This window comes from Cupressus sempervirens, chromosome 6, assembly GCF_028749045.1.
Source record: "Cupressus sempervirens isolate cs-2001-9-10 chromosome 6, ASM2874904v1, whole genome shotgun sequence".
In the NCBI taxonomy this organism is placed as follows: domain Eukaryota; kingdom Viridiplantae; phylum Streptophyta; class Pinopsida; order Cupressales; family Cupressaceae; genus Cupressus; species Cupressus sempervirens.
In genome coordinates, this window is record NC_143123.1 from 493359411 (window position 1) to 493373365 (window position 13955).

General features: G+C 34.0%; 1 long non-coding RNA gene across 1 annotated transcript; it reads left to right on the forward strand.

The window, feature by feature from the left end:
- The first annotated feature begins 8272 nt into the window (after positions 1 to 8272).
- Positions 8273 to 9125, forward strand: LOC149553190 (uncharacterized). The gene is made up of 2 exons (XR_016353400.1): positions 8273 to 8458; positions 8633 to 9125. It is a non-coding gene; the product is annotated as an uncharacterized LOC149553190 (long non-coding RNA).
- The last annotated feature ends 4830 nt before the right edge of the window (positions 9126 to 13955 follow it).

Here is a 13955-nt window from a genome sequence, read left to right on the forward strand (position 1 = left end):
GGGGGCACTATATTCCTTGGAGATCTTGTCTTTTCAATCCTCCCTTGTCATTGGTATCTAGCTCTAGGCTATCCTCATGCAAACCCAATGTCATTTGTTTATATCCATCATAATCCTAGCTATCTACCATCCTATCCAGCCATCTCATCCTGCTCCTCTAACTATCCTTGGTCACAAAATCTCTCATCATCATTGGATGCATCCTACCAAATCTATATCTTTCGCTATCACCCCACCCTTAGCTTTCGCATCTTGCACATCATCGAACCATCCCGCTATCCAATCATCTTGAGTTTTTGCCTGCTTGTAACTATCTTGGTCAGATTCAGCTTGTAAATATCTTGGTCCATCAGCTTGTAAATCCTCTTTAGCTTAGTACCATTGTATCTATCTAGCGTTCGTGTCAGTTCGTCCTTGATCAGCATCTTGCACCCATCGCACATCTTGGTTAGCTATTCCAATGCATCCTTTAGCTAGATTTCCTATCACCAAAGTGTTATCTTTCTTAGTTCAGCTTGCCAGACGCATCACTCATCCAAATCCACCAGCTTCGGTGCTCTCCGATAGGTCCTTGCAGGATATAGCTTTCCTTATGTCTGGTCTTGGTTCGTTAGTACTTTGTCCTACCCATCTCGTTGGCAAACGGCTCTCTTTTGGATTTTCACTTTCTTTTGATTTGGGATCTTCCCTTTTGGGTCTTGAAGTATCTTTTCCAAGCAATCTCCTTGTTCCCTCCGCAAGGTTGCCATGATCTTCCATATCATGGTATGCTGCGAATGGGGCAATTAGAGCGTAAGGTCTTGATCAGGTCTTTCGTTTGTTTTTCTTTTCTGCTTGTGGGTTCTCCAGTGTCGTTTCCACGCTGCTTCCTCTAGGATTCATGTGTGATGCTGGGGCAATCCTTGTGTGTTTGTTTTGAGTTAGTTTGTCAGTCCTTTGGACAGTTGGTGAAAAGGCCTTGATGTTCTTGGTAACCTTGGCAATTAACCAATAGTCCTATAGAAAATCTAGTGCTCAACTACATGGTGGTACTTCTCTTTGAAGTATCCCCCCGCTCAAAAAGCTTCAATGGTTTTCCTTCATCTCCATTATCCCCCATCCATATCCAGCATCCGTCTCTCCTACCCCAGTTGATGCATCAGTATCTCTTTGAATCACTCATCACTCTTAGCTTTAGGGATCCACAATCCTAGTCTTAGGGATCCACCAATCCAAATCAACCCACCAAGCCTCATCTTTCGAGATCCACAATCCTAGTCCTAGGGATCTTCAAAACCCATCTTCCGCCAATCTAACTCTTTGAAATCCTGTTGCATCAGCTTTATAATCCCCTCATCCATCTCCCTATCCTGGATTCTTTTTTATAGTGCTCCGCTCCTTCATCCTCTACAATCCCTGAGATCTTAAGCTTGCTTCCTCTTGTGCCTCTGATTCTCCCTTTATCATTCTCCCATAGTGAGAGTTTGAGCTAATTCAACCCCTTCTCTTTGCCAATCTAAGTTTCCTTGCTCATTCGAGATTCTTGTACTTTTCAAGAAGCCATCGGGCCTCGCTTTCTCTCCCCACTACCTTCTTGAGGGGGCATCTCACAGTCCATTCTCTCCTCTTCTGCTCTAGCCTTGGGCATCTTATTTTCTTATCTTTGATGCCATGCCACTTGCGGCATCACATCAAAGAGGGAAAAAATGTAGACACCTAAAAATCTTTAGAAAATAAAGTATTTTTATTTTTTGAAAAAGTCCTAATGACATCATCATTTATTAATTAATTTTTATGCCATTAAATCCCTTTATCTTAATTAAAAATATTTAATTAAGGAATCCCTCCCAAAAATGTTTAAATCTTATTTAAACATTATTTCCTTATTTATTAATTATTTAATTAATAAATTGACCAAAAAACCCAAAATAAATAAAAAATTTATTTTTTGCCCAAAACTTGGCCAATTTTCTTAAGACCACTAACCTCTTCCAAAATCTTCTAATCCTTCTTTAATTTTAATTAAAGGCTAATCCCATCATTTCCTACCCCTAATCCCAACTCAAAATATTTAATTAAGATTAAATATTAATCCTCATATTTATTAAATTTTTTTAATAAATATCTCCTCAACCCAAACCCTTGAAATAAATAAAACTTTATTTATTTCCTAAAAATCTAATTTATCCTCATCCTAAGAAGTTCTAGACTCTTCTAGAAAGTCTTCATCCTCATCCTAGGAAATTCTAGACTATTCTAGAAAGTCTTTATCCTCATCCAAAGTCTAGACTCTTCTAGAAGATTTCTTTAAACCTAATCCTAATCCCCTCCTAACCTTGTCACATTCCCTAAACATGGGTTAAGAATTACTAACCCAAGCCAAAGTTAACAAATATCTCCTCCTTCACCCACCCTCATTAAATGCCATCCACTTGCCTATCCCTAAGCTAATCCTAAACCATCCTAATCCATCCTCTAATCATTTGCACAAGCTTAAACAAGCTTAAAACCTTCCTAATCAAGTCCAAGTCGAAATTGCTCTCATCACCCTCAAAATATCTCAACCATAAAACTTTATGAAGTCCACTAGGCCATAAATGACTCTTCCAAGCCCTTTTATTGCTCTTACAAGTCATTATGAGGGTCTTTATGAAGATTTTATCCCTTGAGCCTCCTTTGTTGACTCATCCTTCCCCTTTCCTCCATCCTCTCACCATGTGACATGTGTCACTCCTTGATTGGCTATAAGAAAGCACAATCCATGTGCTCTCCTCTCATGCAATCTCAGCCCTCCATGAGCTTTTTCCCATCCTTGCATCTTAGCCCTCAATCCCTCAAGCCTCTTGCCTATAAATTGGATCCTTCCCCTTTGAAAAATAACACAATCCATGAAGTAAAGTCATAATGCCATTTTGAGAAGCCATTTTACATCAAAACCATACACTCACACCCGAATTCCAACTCCATTTGAAGCCCTTTTTGAAGCATAAAGCTTGAGCATACATCCTATCTATTTAGAAAAAGCTACTCAACAAGAGAGCTTCTTATTGAGAGAGTCCATTAATGGCTCATATTCTCAATTGAGAGCTCATCTTAGTCTATCTTGAAGTTTATGAATTTTGTTTAGTTTGTAGAAGCTTTATTTAAATTTGGTTTCTATTAGCATACTAACATTGCTCATATACATATATCACTTGTCTTATGTTTCTTACTAAAAAAGTCAGCAACCATTGGAGTACTCAGTGAAATTTGGATTGCTTGGTAGTAACTAGTGCTCAACAAAAACTAATTATTTATACTTCTCTATTACAAAGAAATACTCAGTCTGAATAGAATCACTCAAGTTCAGTGTTGATCGAATAAATCTACCTAGTAAATGACTAAGTGTTTGTCACTAATTAACAATACTAGATTTCCTTTAGGATCAATAGGAAAATGTCAACATCTCCCCAAATATGAGATTGAAATGGACTAGTTTGATTATTAAATGAGATCTACATCTTCCCAAATTCTTTAGAATCTAAACTCCTTTAGACTCTATATATTGGATGAACATGATATGCTTGTTTGAAATAAGCATCACATTGGGTTGTATTCAGTCAAGTCTTGTTTGAATATTTTAGGGTCCCTAGTTGGCCCTAGGATCTTAGTTGGTCAAAGATGTTGTCACTCAAGGTTATACCAAAATTTAAGTTACTGTTGATAGTTTTTCTATAGGAAAATTGTAATCTTGGACAATGTTCAAAAGAGAGGCATCTAAATCATCAATTGTTCCCCTCTCTGTGAAAGTTGAGAGTCAATATTCCAACTTCTATTCTCCTATCATTTTCCCTTGTCTCTTAGGAGGCATTTAATTCTACTTTTCAACTTGCAACTTGGAGTTGGTCTAAAGATCCTATGTAGTCTCTGATTCTTGTTTTCCTCTTCCTCTCATCAAATCACTAAATATTTGTGGTGAAATTCCCTGCTTTACACTAGTTGGTATCTATGAAGGGAAAGAAATAGTAGAGTGTTCAAAGATATAACTAAGAATGTCAAATTAATTTGGTGGATAGTAACATAAAATAAAATGTGAAAAATATCAACCACTATAATCACTCAAATTGATTTGGTGGCTAGTATATTGTGAGACATTGATATCTTGTTAATTTCCTCCAATGTTATAAGTTCCATATGATTGGTATTGATACTTCTATCAAATATTCTCCATAAACCTTAACTTTGATGAGTCCTCATTAAGAAACATGGTTCCATTAGAAGGGGGTTGCACCATAAGTGATATACAAGCTCTTGTGTTTCTTATCCCATCAATCGAGTAATTTGCATGACCTATGATGCTAAAGTGTTGGTTTTATCCCATGGCATCATGATAGAAGAAGTTAGAGGATTTCAAAATGTAATTATAGAGGGTGATATAGTGAATTTTATCAAAATTATTTATGATAGGGAAAATACAAGTTGGGAGATAGAGTGCCTAGCCAAAAGAGCTATAAAGTATCTTGTCATGGTGGAGGACCAAAAATGCTAGCACATATTATGTGAGGGAAATCATATCACTATTAGGATGGTGGTGGAAGATCATTTAATCACTAGTTAAAAATATTTTTGGGTGCCTTAATTTATCCCTCTAGTGGCATGTCTAGAGATTGAGAAGGATATTAGATACAACCTTTGGCACGATTCATGGTTGATATATCTAAGTGAATCATTAAAGTCCTATACAATTTTTGCAACATGCACCTTAGGTACTCATCCCCTCTTTATTTGGTTCGATCAACAATTTCTTACTCTATGTAAAAAATAATTAATGCCTCTTAGCTTTCTTCTCATTATTTTCTTCTTTTGGCTCTAGTTATTAGGTTATCTTTTGTTGAATTATGATTCCGTTGTAGTTGTCTATATGTTGGTCTATGATGACTAATCAAGGGAGGGTTATAAAATTTTCTTTAGTCACAAAGTTCAAAGAAAGCCCTTGAATTTTTTTTGTTAACTTCTCAAACATTTTTTAGTTGACTTACCAACCATTTCCCAAGGTTAACTTGTTGATTATGTTTAGGGAAAAATTGTTAAGCTAACATAAGTCATGAAATATTAGCTTGGGGCTAGGGGTTTCTAAAGAAAATATATTTCTTCTTGCAGGGGTAGTGAGTTGTATGCGAGATTGAATATTGTAATAGGTTGAAGTCATTGGATGAGAATATTGGACTCTCCATTTGGTGGACATAGCCCAAGATTGGGTGAACCACATTAAATCTTTGTGTCTCCTATTCCATTTATGTGTGCTATATTCCTTTTTTAATTGGTTCTATTTGCATGTTACTTTTAATTTTGTCAAAGTAATCCTAACAATGTAGAGTCTCTATGGGGAGAATTTACAAATCAAACCAAATAAGTATGAGGATTACAATAATAACACTAAGGTATTTGTGTTTAAATTTTTTGTTTTTTCTTTTAAATTTGCCCAAATGGGCTCTAGTTATCAACATAGTTAAAGTTACATAGATTATGGTTATGGACTTTATATATTTAAGTTTATTTTAAATTTTTATTATATTTTTCAATCTAGTAGTTGTAGTGATTGCAATAGCTATTGTAATTAGGTCATGTTAATGTAGGGCTATGTGATATTAAGAAAGGGGCTAGGATGATAATGTGTTGCAAGTGATTCTCTATTTTTTTGCTTGTAATTTGGGTCAGCCACCATTTTTTATTTCTACTTAATATCAAAAACACTAAAGCCTTAAAAATCCTTATTGATGGCCACATGGACAAATATGTTGAATAAATTGAGGGCTTTCAAGAAGATTTGTCTTAAAAAAATTCTACGTCCTAGGATAATGAAAAGTTTTTTATTGGTAGCTCTTAGTTTTTGTGTTTTTTTTGACAATCAAAACCATTATCATTGTTAGATAGCTAAGCATGTAGGGAACTTGGATACCTAGAAATTCAAAGGATTCTTAGAAACAAGACTTTCATTTCATCCATAACTCAAAGAGAAAGGGTCTCTAGAATAGAGAATGGCTTCAATAGACAATAACTTGTAGTATACTAGAAGATGGTTGTGGTAGTCTTGGTCAAGTATTTGACATTAGAAGGTAGGTAGAAATGGACTCATTCATAATTATTCTCTATGTTGAACAACTTTTGTAGGGATAAAAATTGATATGTTTCTTACTAGATTTTTTCTTTGATTTTTATGTTTGTGGATAAAGTGAAAGCCATGGGGTCTCCCTCTACACTAAGGCTTAATCTTTATAGCTCTATAATTTCCATTCAAGCCTCACTTAGAAGTTGGATCCATCCCCCTCTCTATCTATTGAAATTGACACTCCTACTTTCACCTCCGTTAATTCAATCTCTAAAATGTAGGTCATTTCCCATACTACAAGCTCCACTAGAGTCAAAACAAGTTGCATGGAAAACAACATAAATATTCAAGCTATTAAGGACCCTATTGAGTTTTTTGAGGAGTCAATTTCTACCTAGTCCATGAAATCTTGTTGGACCCCTAAAAGTTTCGTTCCCAAGTTTCCATTTTCCTCCTGACCTTCCTCACCTAATACTTAACTAAGTTACTTAGGGGACCCAACTATCTTGAGTTACTCCTCCACTAATATTCTATGCAAAACTACTATAGAGTTAGATGGGGAGGCTTTGACCCATTAAGTGGACAAGTTGTATATTTATCACAATGGACAAAAAGTTGTCACCAAATGGATTCCCTATCAACTGTATAGAAGCTATATGAAAAGTTGAGGACTTGACATAGGGTAGGGGGAAGGTAGCCTATGAGAGGTTTGTGAAGAAATTCAATAATTGGAAATTTATTGAGGATTAAATTGTGGAGCTAAAGAGCCAATGCCCTCCTAAGAGGAGAAAATTAAGATCCTTAATTTCTTGGCTACATTAAAGGAGTACTATACCCAGTTAGGCATGCAAATGCTTGAGTTGGCAGAAATCCAAGAAAAGACAAACATTTATATTATTGGTATCCAAATGGAAGAGTGGAAGATTGAAAGGAATAATGTGGAGGACAAGCTTCAAGTCATCTCAAAGGAGGAGATGGTTTTTGTTGAGGTAGCTTTTTCCACTCCATCTAAGTGGGCTTTCTTCTTGGATAAGCTCAAGGAGATGAATAAGTAATCATTTTTGTTAGTGGGGTGATTTTTTGTTGTTTCATCCAAGTCTCCTGCTTGTCGGTTTCTATAGTTAGTTGTTGGAATTTAGTTCTTTTGAATTTCCTTTTTGATATAATTTGGACTTGATGTCATTTTTCTGTTAAGGATTTGAGCCCTCTCTTATTTTATCTCATCAAAACAATATATTAGATAACAATGTCTATATCCAAATTTAAGTGGTCCTTTAATCAGATTGCTTAATTAATTCAAAACAAATATATATTAATTAAACTATATTCAATTAATTAAAGCAATCCAATCAAAGATAATTTAGATATTTATTTTAAATGTCAATTAATTTAAATATTTGATTATCGATGATTCACAAGTATCACAATCTACTGAAAATAAGTATAGATGACTTTTTACTTTTTGTTTTACACTATACGGAGCCCATCTATGATACTATTTTAGCTACTTGATACAAGAGGAGGGGCCTCTAGCTGAACTTCTTTAGCTAAGGGTCAAGGTCTGAATACTATATATTTCTCCAAATTCACCAAAAGCATCGTCCTTGTATCGATCTCTTATCTCTATATTAGAATTTTACATTCAACAAGATATGATTCCTAATATACTTATTAAGAACCTTTAAACTTTGTGTGACCAAACATTTCATTGAACGTAAGAAACTGACGAGGCTATCCTCCATACAAACTGTACAGTTGACCAATTTTCAAAAAATTGAAAACATCATGGATTTTTCTGAAAATTTCAGCATTTGATCTTCATGATCTGCATAATTTATAGTGGAAAACGACAAAAAAATTAGAAAAAAAATCACTAAATTTTATTGAATTTGGAAAAAAAAAGTTTGACTTTATTTTGTCTTTAGTGCATTGTTTTTTTTTCTTGGATTACCCTGTCCCGGAAGTAACCAACTGTTGAAAAAAGAAAGATATGACGGTGATCGACATATGACACGACGTAGATATTTCAAAACTCCCAAGACACGAAAGTTTCAGGAAAGTGGCTTTAAAACGCGTCGGAGCCGCGGAGGCAAATTGGCAAAGTTGCGAGGAAAGTGTGGTACGACCGACATTCAACGTATGAGAGACAGACAATGTCCTTATCCAACATCATATCTTCAAAATTATTAAAGCGAACAACAACAACCTGATCTCGCATTGCACTGCACCGTCTGGGCTCTAATGGCTCAATATTTTCATCTTCCCAAAAATCTCAAAGCCTTTCCTCAAGATACGCAATCAAATTTATTACTGAGATGCAGTAGCCGTCCTAAAAATGGAATTTGGAGGGCAAAGGACGTCGATGGTCTTCTGATAATGGTTACGATGGTGGTATGTTTGAGTTTTCTAGGCATATTTATGGTTCCCATTGGGCTTGAAAAGAAGTTTGGCTTAGAAGCTGCGAAAGAAGCCATGACTTGTGTGGGGTTTGTATTATTTGTAGTGATGAACACACTCAGTTTTTTCTCCTCGCTTGGGGTACTCTCGGTCTTGGTGTTGTTGCAGGCGATCGCTCTAGACAACATAATTTCTGAGAGTGGTGTAAAGATGGCGATGAGGATTTGTGGATTTGTTGGGCAAACAGCACTGGGATGTGCTGCCATTGCCTTTGTCTCTGCTGGGATGATATTTGCATGGCATCTATAGATCAGTTATGCCCAAGGCTGAAATAGAATTGAGTTGCATGTTTTGTTTATCTTTGTCTGAGATCTTTTCTATACTGTGTATATGTTGGTATATATTGGTTTGTATGGTATGGGATACTTTTTCCGCTTGTGTTCTTGCCAACAGAGACACCACCGTTCAAATCAACGATGTTGTGTGTTGTTGCAGATTGGTCTGGTGTACTTTGGCCTTGTTCAAATTTATGAGAGAATTATATGAAGGGATTTTGAGGTTTTGAAGAATGTTAGAAGGAAAAATTAATGTAATCAATCAAATGGACGGTAGTTCAAGGAACCTTAATGCTAGTGTTTTAAGGTGTCTTCGTTAAACATCTCTTCTATCTCTTTTAAAAATTCAGTTTTCATATAAATATTTTACAGCACAAGTGTTGCAATTTTTGGACATAGCAAAAAATTGTTATATTAAAGTTTGATTATAAATATGAAAATTCAACTCTATGATTTTTTAATCAAATTTATTAAATCATGTCTTGTGAGTAGTGGGTACAAGAATTCATCTTACATAAGAATGAGTCCAACACTTAAGGATCCATATAGGAATAGGAATATGTATTATGGATTTGTTAATCGGAAAATACAAAATGAGAATACGTGTTTCTATTCTCTGTTTGGTTCACCAAGATTTTGATGGGGAATATGTTTATTCCACGTTTGGTTGTGTAAAACTAGAATAGGAATACAATTATTTCTTATATTTTTATTTTTATTCAATATTTTTTTCATTAACATTTTATTGAGTTGGTTCATTTTTTATTTTTGAAAAAGGTAATTTATTTTATTTTTCATTTTATTTTTCGGTTGAATTATTGAAAATTTACGTTAGTTCATAAATAAAAGTTACACACAATCACAAACAATCAACTATACACAACAAGATAGTTCTCAAACTGGTATAATCTAATCATCATTTTATACATAATTAGTCACCACAATTAAAATTGTCTATTACCCCACCTAGAATTGGAATATCAATCACAATAAGTATTATTTATTTATTTAATTATTTAACATGAATGGAATTCTTTTTTAATATATTTGATTTAACATTATGTTTAGTAACTCCAAAAATAAAACTACATTAATTTATAAATTGTTATGACATTACAATAATTTTGACAAATATTTGTATACAAAACTCATAAAACTTATAGTAACCTCCATCTGAATTCTCATCCTTATTATACTTCGGGGCCAACCCCCATTTTTCTGACTGCTATCAACTACTTCAAAAAATTGTATTAAGTTTCTATCTTTATTAATTGTCACATAAGGTTCCAACATAGAAGACAAATAATTACACATAGAAGGCAATTTAAAAAGATTGTTTCTATCTCTTGTTCATTATAGATTTTATACTCATTTCCTTCATCATGTATTTCAACATTGGCTAAAGAAATGCCAACCCTAGCTACCTCTCGTGCTTTCCACATTATGCACTCATTTCCTTCATCATATGCAATTGTAGAGCGGACAACATCAAACCACCTAAAATGACCACAACCATGGTTCCCCAACAATATAAAATCTACATTGCTTGATATTAAATATATTACATGTCATCAATTTGAAACATACTACATATAACATGTCATTAATAACTTTCTTTCTATTAGGGCAAGACCAAAACTGGGCCCAATATTTATCTTCGTGTGCAACATTTTTAAAGGGCATGTTCTAGCATGACATGGAAAATTATGATTTGGCACATCTCTCAAAGCCATGAATCATGTACCAATAAACAATGCATTGTGAAAACTTATCAAAAGGATACCAACACATTTAATCGAAACTCAATTAAACAATTTCACTTTAGATTTAACTACAATATAAATAGCATAAAACCAATTAGAAACAATGTAAGAAAGCTTTACAATTAGGTGAAAGAACACTCATATGCAGTGTATGTTGCATTTATTTTGCAGAAGCAATATTGATAAACTGAGATCCAACAAGCTAGAATTGCGGAAGTTCATACACATATTTGTGATTTGCATGTGATGATTTTTGATTTTGGATAAGTGTAACATTAACTTGGTTTTGATATATTTTGATAAATCATTATATTGTACAAATGATATCCACTTCAAAGAAACTAGAAATACCTTGGATTCCATGTAGTTCCCAGAAAATTGCATGGCACATAGAGATATTGAACATAACCTTACATAATTCTATAACTTCAACTAATTCAAAAATTTAAGAAACAAAAAATCTTCAAAAAACCCTCATTTCACCAACATAGTCTTCATTCCTATTAAGTCTTCTACATTTTGGATGGGACAAACCATTTGAAAGTGCATATTGCTTCAATACAAACTCAAATGATTCTTGCACATATTAGTTTTGGTCTATATATTAGGTTACTTCAGCATGCACAAAAAAATGTTTATGTAAGCATGAATCTAAACTAAAATGAAATATTGTTAATTTACAATTTAATAGACAAATTTGAAATTCATTAGTGTAAGAAAGCTAAATGAAAATCAATCAGTCACACTTTAACTTAACTGAATATAGAAACATATGACTTGCTAAATCTCAGAGGAGGTTACAAATAATTTACAATGACATTAACCAAAATGTTGATGGGATAGATTGCTTACATGGTTAGATTGAGAAACTAACAAGCTAGATTAGGCTATAAGTAGTTTTTGTTTTATTAAAGACACATTAAAAACAATAGGATAGTTTTTTTATGAGAAAAAATATTCAAAAGAAAATACTATTGAATTTAGCAACCTTACATAATTCTTCAAGTGAAGAGCATGATAAGCATCTAGAGATTAGAAAAGAAATATAAATTAGATTGTGTAATCCATCTTCAAGATGTTAGAGAGTTTGGGAAATATAAATCTCTTTAATCTTCCTATCATTTTATGAAAATCACAAATAGGTGTATGCAACTAATCTTCTCACCAACAATCATTTTATAAGCTTTTATTGTACATTTTAGTATACTTTACCTAGAAAATGCACCTATAGTTTTACTTTAAAATTGTCAAGAAACTGCTAAAAAGATAAGAATGGACAAATGTGTTGGGCCCACTTACCGTTGCACCAAAAGCCATGACTATTAGTGAACATGGAACACCACATAATTAACCACCTGTCGGTAGGGGAGCGCGTCATATCACCCAACAATCTCCCCTTCGACGCACATACCAGGTGCTTATGCGGGTCGGGAAGGCACCGGGGAGATTTGAACCCATGACCAGGCCAAAACCAAGCTTTGATACCAATTGTTGGGCCCTCTTACCGTTGCACCAAAAGCCATGACTGTTAGTGAACATGGAACACCACATAATTAACCACCTGTGGGCAGGGGAGCACGTCGCATCACCCAACAAAATGAATAAAGATGCGAATTGAGAAAGGACTAAAGGAGCACGTAAATTGAATTGTTTCCTTTCAAAGGAAGCATAGTCGTAAGTCATCTTTTAACTTTTCCAAGTAAATTAATTAGCTACATTTCAAAATTTAAATTAATAAGAAGAAACATAACCAACCCCAGTAAGTCATGAAATTTAGCACTTGCACTTGGAGGGAGGCTAATCTAGAGTGATAAAATCATAGTTTTTAAAATTATTGTCATTTTTTTAATTTCTTATACATTGTATAGCATATAAAGACTTAAAATCAGCAATACTATGGAATCAATCATCTCCCAAAACTTACACTCTTCAACCATATTCATCTCCAAACAATGTCAAATTGCATGAAATATACTTGTTGATACCAAACAACAACAAAATGGTAAGGCAGTCAGTTTTGAAATCTAATATTACCATCTAGCTACTAGCATAGCATGCCAAACATGAGTTACACTTTATAATCCTCTAAAATTATAGTTAACATAATCTTCCCTCACCTCTGCATCCATCTCAAAGAACCAAATAGCACCTGTAGATTCATGCATAAATGTGTCATTTGCCATAGTCACAGTCCCCTAGCTAAACTTGGGGATGGCTCACAAAGCATCTAACATTTGTGTGGTATCTTTCTTGGTTTCTTCTTTATCAACCTTAGTAGTGTGAGGGTTATTGATTCGCTCTTGTATCATACAGATGCTTTCAGATATTACATCCAGAGAAGTGGCCATGCTTGTCTTCCTCATCTTTGGCCTCCTTGTCATTGGTGTTGAAGGATTATTTCTAGTGGATGTAGTGGACTGATTTGGCTGAAGGAAATGTTCATCCAATTTAGTAGCACCATTCACACACATATTCAACTCATCATCATCATCATCAAAATCAATAATGTCATAAAAAAAGGTTACCATTTTCAACATCTTATGGTGTTCAAACTACACTTCCTTTTGCCATGTCATTCCCCACAATGACTGCTAGATCATTAAAATAGTTGAATGACTACCTCCTATACACTTTTGCAAACCTAAATTCTTTTCTCTGGATGTTGCTAAAATTAAATAATTAGATATTACCTTCATAAGTTCATTAGTCATTAATATTGAAAAAAATGTTGAAGAGGACATTACATTTAGAAGTTTGTCCCATACACTACCCTCAACATCCACACATTGAGTTATCTCATTCCAAGAAAAACCACTTGTATTCTGCAACTCCTTCACTATTCTATACCTTATCTTCCATGTTTTCGACTTTTTTTTGAAGTTTTTATTTCCATGGTTCAATTTTAACTCTTGATTGAATCTCCTCTTGATAGCATTCCATGATTCTCTATGAAAACCTCCTTCACCTTTCTTTCCTAGATTGACTTGCTCAAGGAGCAAATCTAGGAGTTTTCTCTCCAATTCTCTAGTCCATACCACTTTTGGATATCTAGAAGAAGTAGAAGTAGGAGTAGCAATAAGGGTAGCAATGGGGGCCATATGAACCTCCTCATGTATGCTTGTCAAAAGATTTGTGAAAGACATATTGCTATAATAAGTAGCTATTATATTGCTAGAAAACTTCTAATAAATAAAAGTACATAGCAAATATTGTTGATAGGAACTTAAGATATTGTACTGGATACTAAATTTATGAAGCACTAACACTATGGGAATCATTTTTCACCATGGCTAAAAGAAATGTATTCCCTATGGGAATCCATCGTAGCATTATAAACAAAAAAAATATGGTATTGATCAGATAAAAATGTGTAGAACATCAAAAGTAATGAAT